Below are 10,777 nucleotides of genomic sequence, written 5' to 3' on the forward strand. Positions count from 1 at the left end.
TATAAGGTAGGTAGGTAGGTAGGTATTGGGTTTTCCTGGTTATAAAATAATCCATGTACCCTGTAGATGCTTTGGAAAAATACCTTTGTGTGGACCATTTTAGCCTTTTAGATTGGGGACACTGAGGCAAACTCTGACCTTGCTGTATAAAGAGACCCAGTGGTCATTTCATGAGCATATTGAGTATCAGATTTGTACCCAGGGCAGTGCTAATTGATGAAATGAAGACGTGCACTGTGGGGGGTGGGCAGTGGTGGGTGGGCCCCCTGAGACTTCGGTCTGGGTAACAGAGTGGGTGCCAGTGCTGTATCTCCTTGCTGCTTCACTTAGCATTTAGCGGATAGGATCAAGGGAACTTAAAAAGTCTCGGTTCATAATTCTACAAAATAGAGCAACATTGCCATCTGTTGGTGCTATTCCAATATTTAATTTCCTTTATGACGGGTAAAACCAATAGGTTGATGCTGTGGTTTTATCAAGGGATATTCATAGGGAGATTCATAGTCTGCTGAAGGGAAATAGAATAATTGTGAAGTGATAGATGCCAGTTTGTGCAGGTTGGAAAGCAACCCCCTAAAATAGAGGACTGTGTAAAATTTGTTTGAAAATCAGGGAGTGCATGAAAAGAATTTCTCGTATTAACAATGCTGTTTTCTTTTTTTCTGATGTTTTATTATTTATTTTTAACTGTGAGAAACTGTATAATATAAAAATAATTTTAACCATTTCAAGTGAACAATTCTTTGACATTAAGTACATTGACAATACTGGGTAACTTTCCCCATTACCTATTTCCAGACCATTTTCTTCATCCCAAACCATCACTCAGACTCATTTAACAATAATTCCCCATTTTCCCTTCCCCTGACCTCTGGTAACCAATATTCTGCTTTCTGTCTATATGAATTTGCTTATTCTAAGTATTTCATATAAGAGAAATCATGCAGTATTTGTCCTTTTGTGTCTGGCTTATTTCGCTTAACATGTTGTCTTTAAGGTTCATCCATGTTGTAGCACGTACCAGCACTTCTTTTTACAGCTGAATAATATTCCATTGCATGGATATACCACATTTCTTTGTCCATCCTTCAGTGGGTGGACATTTGGGTTGCTTTCACCTTTTGGCAATTGTTTATAATGCTGCAGTGAAGATTGGTGTTGAGATATCTGTCCGAGTCCCTGCTTTCAATTCTCTTGGGTAAAGTCTAATTGCCAGGTCATAAGATAATTCTATGTTTAACTTTCTGAAGAACTGCCAAACTGTTTCTTTCCACAGTGGCTTCACCATCTTAAATTTCCAATAACAATGTATGACGGTTTCTTTTTCTCTGCATCCTTGCCAACACTTGTCATTTTCATTTTTTTTTTAATAATAGTTATCCTACTGGGTGTGAGATGGTATCTCATTTAGTTTCAATTTGCATTTCTCTAGTAACTAATGATGGTGAGCATCTTGTCCTACATTTATTGACCATTTAAATATCTTCTTTGGAGAATTGTCTATGCAAATCCTTGGCCCACTTTTTTAACATTTTTTATATTGTGGAATATAACATATATACATAGTGATAACTTTCCAAGTGCAATTTAACAAGTAGTTAGCAATTTTCAAACAATGTTATGGGCTACATTTCCACAGTTTCTGTTATTTCCTTATTGTGAAATATAACATATATGCAAAAAGGTAATAAATTTCAAAGTACAATTTAACAAGTAGTTATATAGGAAATTTCAAAAAATATATGTTACAGTACCATAGTTTCAGTTATTGCCTTATTGTGAGATATAACATCTATACAAATAACAATTTAACAAGGCACTCTAGAGCAAATTTCAAAGAATGCTACAGGTTACAATTCTGCCATTTCAGTTATTTCCTTCTAGCTATTCTAATACCCTGCAAACTAAAAAAAAATATATATATATATATATATATATATATATATAAAGATTCAGTATTCATAATCCATTGTTAAATTCCATCTTGTCTGTTGCTACCCTTTCCCAATCTTCAGGGCTATCTAGGCAGTGACCACCCTAACTTGTTCATGTTGAAAAGGGATGTCGACATTATGGGAAAAGGGGACACATCTGGTTGATGTTCTTGAAGAGGCTATTGCCTCTGGGTTTGGGGACTTAGCTGGCACAAGAGTTCTCTGGAGGATTTAAGTTTCTGAAGGATAAACTTAGTGAAATTTTTATAGAGTCTCAGATAGGGATCCAGGTATTCCTTAGGGTTTTGGGACTACTGTTGACTTGGGCTTATCATACTGTGGCCATTTGGCATATCTAGGTGAAGCTTGCATAGGAGTAACCTCCAGGACAGCCTCTCAACTCTATTTGAAATCTCTTAGCCACTGAAACCTTATTTTGTTGCCTTTCTTTTCCTCTTTTTGGTCAAAAAGGCATTCTCAAATTCTTGATGCCAGGGTCAAGCTCATACCTGGAATCCATGTCCCACGTTGCCAGAAAGACTTATTTATCTCAGGGGTCCTGTCCCACATCAGGGGGAGGGTGATGAATTTATTTGCAGAGTTAGGCTTAGAGAGAGAAAATCCACATTTGAGCAACAAAAGAGGTTCTCTGGAGGTGATTCCTAGGCATAATTACAGGTGGGCTAACCTCCCCTTTACAACCATAAGTTTCATAAGAGCAAGCCTTAAGATCAAGGGCTTAACTTATAAAGTAGGGGGTTCCCAAGTTCACATAGTATATGTTCTGTCCTCAATAATCCATCCCTATCTCACATTATCATCACTTAGTTGTACAATGCTCATTACTCTCCTTTTTATACAATTCTCATAACACTAAAATATCCCATAGCCCTTTTCAGCCCTTTATTATTTGCCCTAGTATTTGTGTGGTACTAGTATGGTATTCTATTAATTATGGTCCCTAGTATACTATAGGTAGATTTTTTTCCCACGTACCATTCTGTTGTCAACTCTACCAGTGTCATATCTTAGAAGTATATTGTGCCAGCACCTATCTATATTTGTAGTGCTGATCTGTGGAATATATGCCTTTAAACAACCCCTTTCAACCCTATTCACCTTCAATACAGTTCTGATACTTATAATCCCATTAACAATCATCACCCCCTATACATTCCCATACCTTTGAATTCACCCTTATTAATGTATCTGGATATATTAGATTATCATCCCCGCTTTACTAGCCTCTGTCTATTACTAGGTCCCCAATATTCTACGTTCTAAGACATTGATTTTACATTGTTCAGGGAGTTCATAGAAGTGGTAACATACAATTTCTCTCCTTATGTGTTTGACTTATTTCACTCAGCATTATGTCTTCAAGGTTCATCCATGTTGTCATATGTTTCAGGATCTTTTTCCTTCTTACTGCTCCATAATATTCCATTGTATGTATATACACATTTTGTTTATCCAGTCATCTGTTGAAGGACACTTGGATTGTTTCTGTCTCTTGGCAACTGTGAACAATGCCACTATGTAAAAATGTCTGTTCGTATCACTGCTTTCAGATCTTCTGTTATATTCCGAGAAGTGGAGTTGCCAGATCATGGGGTAATTCAATATCTAGTGTTCTGAGAAACCACCTTGGCCCATTTTTAAATTGGTTCTGTTGTTGTTGTTTTTGTTGAGTTGTAGGATTTCTTTACATATTCTGGATATTAAGCCTTTATCAGATATACAGTTTCCAAATATTTTCTCCCATTCTATACGTGCCTTTTCACTTTCTTTTAGTGTCCTTTGATGCACAGAAGTTTTTAATTTTGATGAAGTCCTTTCTTTTGCTGCTTGTGCTTTTGGTCAAAAATCAAAAACTCCATTGCCTACTAACAAGTTCCTGAAGATATTTTCCTGTGTTTTCTTATGAGTTTTATAGAATTGGCTCTTATATTTAGGTTGGTGATCCATTTGGAATTAATTTTTGTATATAGTGAGAAGTATAGGGCCACATTCATTTTTATTTCTTCCAAAGAGAGTTTTGTTGCTAGGCACAAAGCAGGAGAACAGATGGCCTATCCACATTCACTATTTTACATGTGGATTTCCAGTTGTTGAAGCACCATTTGTTGAAGACACTATATTATTTTTCCATTGAATGGACTTGGCACCCTTGTCAAAAATTAACTGGCCAGTGATGTGTGGATTTATATCTGGATCCTCAATTTTGTTCCATTGGTATACATGTCTATCCATATGCCAATACCACGCTGTGCTAGTTTGAAGCTGCTATGTATCCCCAGAAATGCTATGTTCTTTCAATCCATCCCTGTGGGTGCAGACTTATTGTGGGTGAGACCTTTTGGTTAGGTTTTTTCAGTTAAGATGTGACCCAGCCCATTCAAGTACATAATCCTTTACTGGAGTCCTTTATGAGAGGTTAAAAGGCAGAGACATTTGGAGAGAGCTTAGAGAGAGAAATGCCACAGAGATGCTCAGAAAGAAAGCCACCGGAATCAGAGGCTGAAAGCAATGAAACCCAGTAGCGAAGGACTGGCAGGCACCAGCCATGTGCCTTGCTATCCGACAGAGGAACCCCGGATGCCAGCAACCTTTCTTCAGAGAAGGTATTGATGCCTTAATGTGGACAATTTCATAGCCTTAGACTTGTAAGTTGTAACTTAATAAGCCTCCATTGTTTAAAGCTAACCCATTGCTGGTATATTGCATTCCAGCACCTTTAGCAAACCAAAGCACACACTGTTTTAATTACTGTAGCTTTGTAGTCAGTTTTGAAAGCAGGAAGTGTGAGTCCTCCACCTTGTTCTTCTTTTTCAAGATTTTTTGGCTATTTAGAACCAGTTGCAATTCCGTATGAGTTGAGGATCACCTTTTCCATTTCTGGAGAAAAAAAGGATGCTGGAATTTCAATAGGGATTGCATTGAAGTTGTAGATTGCTTTAGGCAGTATTGACATCTTAACAATATTGTCTTCCAATCCATGAACATGGGATGTCTGTCCATATATTTAGGTCTTTAATTTCTTTCAGCAATGCTTTATGGTTTTCAGTGACTAGTCTTTCACATTAGTTAAATTTATCCCTAAGTATTTTAATCTTTTAGATGCTATGGTAAGTGAAATTGTTTTCTTGATTTCCTTTTCAGATTTTTCATTATTAGTATGTAGAAACCCAACTGACTTCTGTGTTGTGCCAGTTTGGATGTACTATGTCCCCCAAAACACCATTATCTTTGATGCAGTCTTTTAGGGGCAGACGTATTAGTGTTGATTAGGTTGGAACCTTTGGATTAGGTTGTTTCCATGGAGATGCAACCCATCCAACTGTAGGTGATAACTCTGATTGGATAATTTCCATGGAGATGTGGCCCTGCCCATTCAGCATGGGCCTTGATTAGTTCACTGGAGTCTTATAAAGGGACTGACAAACAGAAGGAGCTCAGAACAGCTATGAGTGACATCTTGAAGAGGAACTGCAGCTAAGAGAGGACAAAACACCCCAAGAGCAACATTTTGGAGAATGTCATTTTGAAATGCATCCTGGGAGCAAGCAGACACCAGCCACATGCTTTCCCAGCTAAAAGAGGTTTTTAGATGCCATTGGCCATCCTTCAGTGAAGGTACCCTATTGTTGATACCTTACCTTGGACACTTTATGGCCTTAAGACTGTAACTTTGTAATCAGATAAACCCCCTTTATAAAAGCCAATCCATTTCTGGTGTTTTGCAAAACAGCAGTATTAGCAGACCGGAACATGTGTGTCTATGTTGTATCCTGCAATTTTGCTGAATCATTTATTAGTTATAGTAGCTTTCTTATGGATTGTTTGAGCTTTTCTGTATATAAGATCATGTCATCTGCAAATAGGGATTATTTTACTTCTTCTTGTCCAATCTGGATGACTTTTATTTCTCTTGCCTGATTGCTCTGGCTAGAACTTCCAGTACAATGTTGAATAACAATGGTGACAATGGGCATCTTAGGGGGACAGCTTTCGGTCTTTCACCATGGAGTGTGATATTTGCTTTGGGTTTTTCATAAATGCCTTTTATCATGTTGAAAATGTTCCATTCTATTCCTAGCTTTTTTTTTTTTTTTAATGTTTTTATCATGAAAGGGTGCTGGATTTTGTCAAAATGCATTTTCTGCATCAACTGAAATGATCATGTGTTTTTTCCCTTCATTCTATTGATGTGGTATATTATAATGATTGATTTTCTTATGTTGAACTATCCTTGCATACCAGGAATAAATCCCACTTAGTCATGGGATATAATAATCCTTTTAATATACTGTTGGATTGGGTTTGCCAGTGTATTGTTCAGGATGTTTGCATCTATATTGGTAAAGGATATTGGTCTGTAATTTTCTTCTCTTATGCTGTCTTTATGTGGCTTTGGTATCAGCATAATGCTGGCCTCGTAGAATGAGTTAGGAAGTAATCCCTCCTCTTCTATTTTTGGAGGAGTTTCAGCAGGATTGGTGTTACATCTTTAAATGCTTGATAGAATTCAACAGTGAAGCCATCCTGTCCTGGACTTTTCTTTGTTGAGAGGTTTTTAATGACTGAGTCAATCTACTTGTTACAGGTCTGTTGAGATTTTCTATTCTTGCATCATGATGATTTGGTAGTTTGTGTGTTTCAAGGAATTTGACCATTTCATCCAGGTTTTCTAATTTGTTGGCATATAATTATTCATAGTATCTTCTTAAAATCCTTTTTATTTTTTGCCAGTAGTAATGTCCCCACTTTCATTCCTGATTTTGGTATTTGTGTCCTCTCTCTCTCTTTCTTGATCAATCTGGTAAAGTTCTGTCAACTGTTGATCTTTTTAAAAAAACAAAATTTTTTTTTGTTGAGTCTCTCTAGTGTCTTCTCTTCTCTATTTCATTTACCTCTTCTTTAATTCTCACTATTTCCTTCCTTCTAATTTCTTTAGATTTAGTTGGCTCCTCTTGTTCTAGTTTCTTTTGGTGTGAAGTTATCAATTTGTGCTCTTTTTTCTTTTTAGGCATTTAGAGCTATAAATTTCCCCCAGAAACTGCACTTACTACATCCTATAAATTTTGGTATGTTGTCTTAAGACATTTCCTAATTTCTCTTATGATTTATTCTTTGAACCATTGGTTATTTAATAGTATATGGTTTAATTTCCACATATTTTTAAATTTTCCAGTTTTCCTTCTGTTATTGATTTCTGGCAGAAATTTTATTTTGTTCCATTATTGCCCACGAAGATACTTTGTATGATTTCAATATTTTTTAATTTACTAAGATTTGATTTGTGGCTCAACATATGGTCTGTTCTGGAAAATGGTCCCTGTATACTTGAGAAGAATGTATATTCTGATCTTGTGGAGTGGAGAGTTCTATATATGCCCATTAGGTCTAATTGGTTAATGGTATTGTTTGAGTCCTCTGTTTCTTTACGGAACTTCTGTTTAGATGCTCTTTCAAGTATTGAAAGTGGTATATTGAAGTCTCTGTTATCGTAGAACTGTGTATTTCTCCCTTCAGTTCTATCAATGTTTGCTTCATATATTTTGGGGCTCTATTCTAAGATGCAAATATGTTTATAATCATTATATCTTCTTACTGGATTGAACTTTTTATTAATACATAATAACCTTCTTTGTTTTTTGTAATCTTTTTTGACTTAAGCTCAATTTATTTCTGACAATAATATAGCCACTCTGGTGCTCTTTTGATTACTATTTGTATGGAATATCTTTTTCCGCCCTTTTACTTTCAACCTGTTTGTCTTTGTATCTCAAGTGAGTCTCTTCAAAATAAAAAGTAAAACAACAAAAAATAAATAAATAAAGTGAATCTCTTGTAGACAGCGTATATATGGATCATGCTTTTTCATCCAGTATATCAATCTCTGCCTTCTAATAAGGGAATTTAATCCATTGACATGTAAGGTAATAATTGGGAAAAGGATTTCTTCCATTTAGCTATTTGTTTTCTTTATGTCTCATGTGTTTTTTTGTTCCTCAATTATTTCATTACCACCTTTTTTTGTATGTAGTTGCTTTTTTTGTAACATATCATTCTGATTCCTTTTGTCCCTTTACTAGTTATTTTCTTAGAGGTTATCTTTATAATTACAATGAACATCTTAAACTAATAATAACCTAGTTCAACTAGTACCAACCTAGTTTCAGTAGTGTACAAACTCTCTGTTTGTATTTTTCTTCATCCCTCCCCCTTTATATTATTGTCTAAGATATAACAATAATATGCATAGGTACATACATACTTAACATAGATATTAAATGTCATTTTATGAATTTGCCTAATTCATTTGTGGGAGAAGGGAAGCAGTTACAAACCATAAGTACAGTAATACAGGAATTTACATTTACCTAGGTAATTACCTTCCCAACGATCTTTATTTCTTCTTATAACTTTGAGTTACTGTCTAGTGTCCTTTTATTTTAGTCTGAAGGACTCCCTTCAGCATTTCTTATAGGGCAGGTGTTCTGGTAATGAATTCTTCTAGCTTTTGTTTATCTGAAAATGTCTTAATTTCTCCTTCATTTTTGAAAGATAATTTGCCAGGTACAGAATTTGGTTGTTTTCTTTTGTTTTGTTTTGTTTTTCTTTAAGTTAAGTATGGCATCCTGGCCCCATTCTCTTCACACTCTAGTTAGGACTCAGCTTCTCGGCTCCAGTTCTTTACCCGACATTGGTATAACAGCAGCTGCATTTAAACGTCTTTATGACTTCTTGAAAGCCACGGAATACCATCACAATTCTGTTCATAGTGGTATCATGTTCTGGGTTGGCAGTTTGTTTTTGTTTTTTCTTCAAAGAAAAATATGTGAACTTATAAATGCAAATGTTGGCATACCATGCATTTTTTCCACCAGAGTTGCCAGTGTTCAGGCAATGCCTCTTTGGAAACAAGCCTTAAGGATCTACAGCATGCTTTCTGCATATCTTTATAACTAAAGAAATTATTAGTACCTTGAAGATAGGTTTGGTTTTTGGAATTAAGACATCATTTGGTGTCAAGGCTGGGGAATAAGGTTAAGTGGAGTCTTATCGTATTTGGTGAAAAACAAAGTGAGTTCTGGAAGCAGTTTCCAAAGAATAATTCTGAAATGTTCTGCACATTAGCTTTTTAAAGTTTGATGATTATTTGGTGTGATGTTTAGTTTTATGTGTCAGCTTAGCCAGGTGATGGTGCCCAGGTGTCTGGTCAAACAGGCACTGGTTTAACCGTTACTGCAAGGACACTTGTGGCTGGTTAGTAAACCAGAAGGCTGAGGGCAATTGAGGGCATCTGTGGCTGATCACATCAGTGAAGGGTGTGTCTTCTGCAATGAGACAATTCAATCAGCTGGATTTAATCCAACCAGTTAAAACCTTTTAAGGGAGAAGAGAGACCCTTCACTTCTTCTTTGGCTAGCCAGCATCTCCTGAGGAGTCATTGAACACCTTCATCGGAGCTGCCAGCTTGCTGCCTGCTCTATGGAATTTGGACTCGTGCATCTGCACAGTTGCATGAGACACATTTATAAAATCTTATATTTACATATATCTGTTGGTTCTGTTTCCCCAGAGAACCCTAACTAATATGTTTGGGCATAGCAATTCTAATATGCTCATTAAAAACCACCTCATTTCTTTGTGGTTGCTTCCTCCTAAGGCATTAGAGAAAGAACACAGCCCATTCTTTGTCTCCTTTCTGAATTCTGCATTTAAATGGGGCAGAGGAAGCTCTTCCCAGTGGTAAACCCCAAAACCCCAATCTCCTCGTTGAGCAGGGCAGGCAAAATGAAAATAAAGCAGACATGTTTTTACCATCTAACCCGGTTTCTGCATATAGACTCAGAAAAGCTAATTTCAAAGGAATACTCACTTCCTAACCCAGATTCTGGGGTCTTTTCATTTTTTAATTATGATCATTAAGAAGGTTACCATGTGCTTCTTTTTTTTAATATACATTTTTTATTGTGAAATTTAACATATACACATAACAGTGATAACTTTAATAGTATGATTTAACAAGTAGTTAAAGAGCAAATTTCAAAGAATGTTATGGGTTACAGTTACACAACTTGAGCTATTTCCTTACTATATATATAACATATATTCAGAAAGGTGATAATTTTCAAAGTACAATTTAACAAGTAATTATATAGGTAATTTCAAAGAATGTTTTGGGTTACAGTTGTACAGTTTCAGTTCTTATTGTGAAAAATAAGATATATACAGAAAGGTAATAACTTTCAAAGCACAATTTAACTAGTAGCCATAGAGCAAATTTCAAAGAATGTTATATTCTACTTTTTCAGTTATTTCCTTCTAGCTGTTCTAATACCCTAGCATCTAAAAAATATATTTATATAAAGATTCAGTATTCGTAATCCTTTGTTAAATCCTATCTTGTCTGTTGCTACCTCTTCCTCTCATTTAATCATTTTCCTGATCTTCAGGGGTGTCTAGGCGGTGACCACCCTAACCTGTTCATATTGAAAGTGGATATCGACAGTATGGGGAAAGGGGCTGCATCTGATTGTTGTTCTTAAAGAGGCTGTTGCCTCTAGGTTTTAGGATTTGTCTGGCATAGGAACACTCTGATGGATTTAGGTTTCTGAGAGATAAAACTTACTGAGTGAATCTTTTATAGAAACTCAGGTAGGGACCTAGGTATTTGGGGATGACTTTTGGTAAGGGCATGGATTACTGTGGCCATTTGGGATGTCTAGCTGGAGCTTGCATGAGAAAAATCTGTAGGATGTCCTCTTGACTCTATTTGGGATCTCTCAGTCACTGTAACCTCAGCTTGTTACCTTTCCTTTCTCGCCCTTTTG

This window comes from Choloepus didactylus, chromosome 1 (genome assembly GCF_015220235.1).
Source record: "Choloepus didactylus isolate mChoDid1 chromosome 1, mChoDid1.pri, whole genome shotgun sequence".
In the NCBI taxonomy this organism is placed as follows: domain Eukaryota; kingdom Metazoa; phylum Chordata; class Mammalia; order Pilosa; family Megalonychidae; genus Choloepus; species Choloepus didactylus.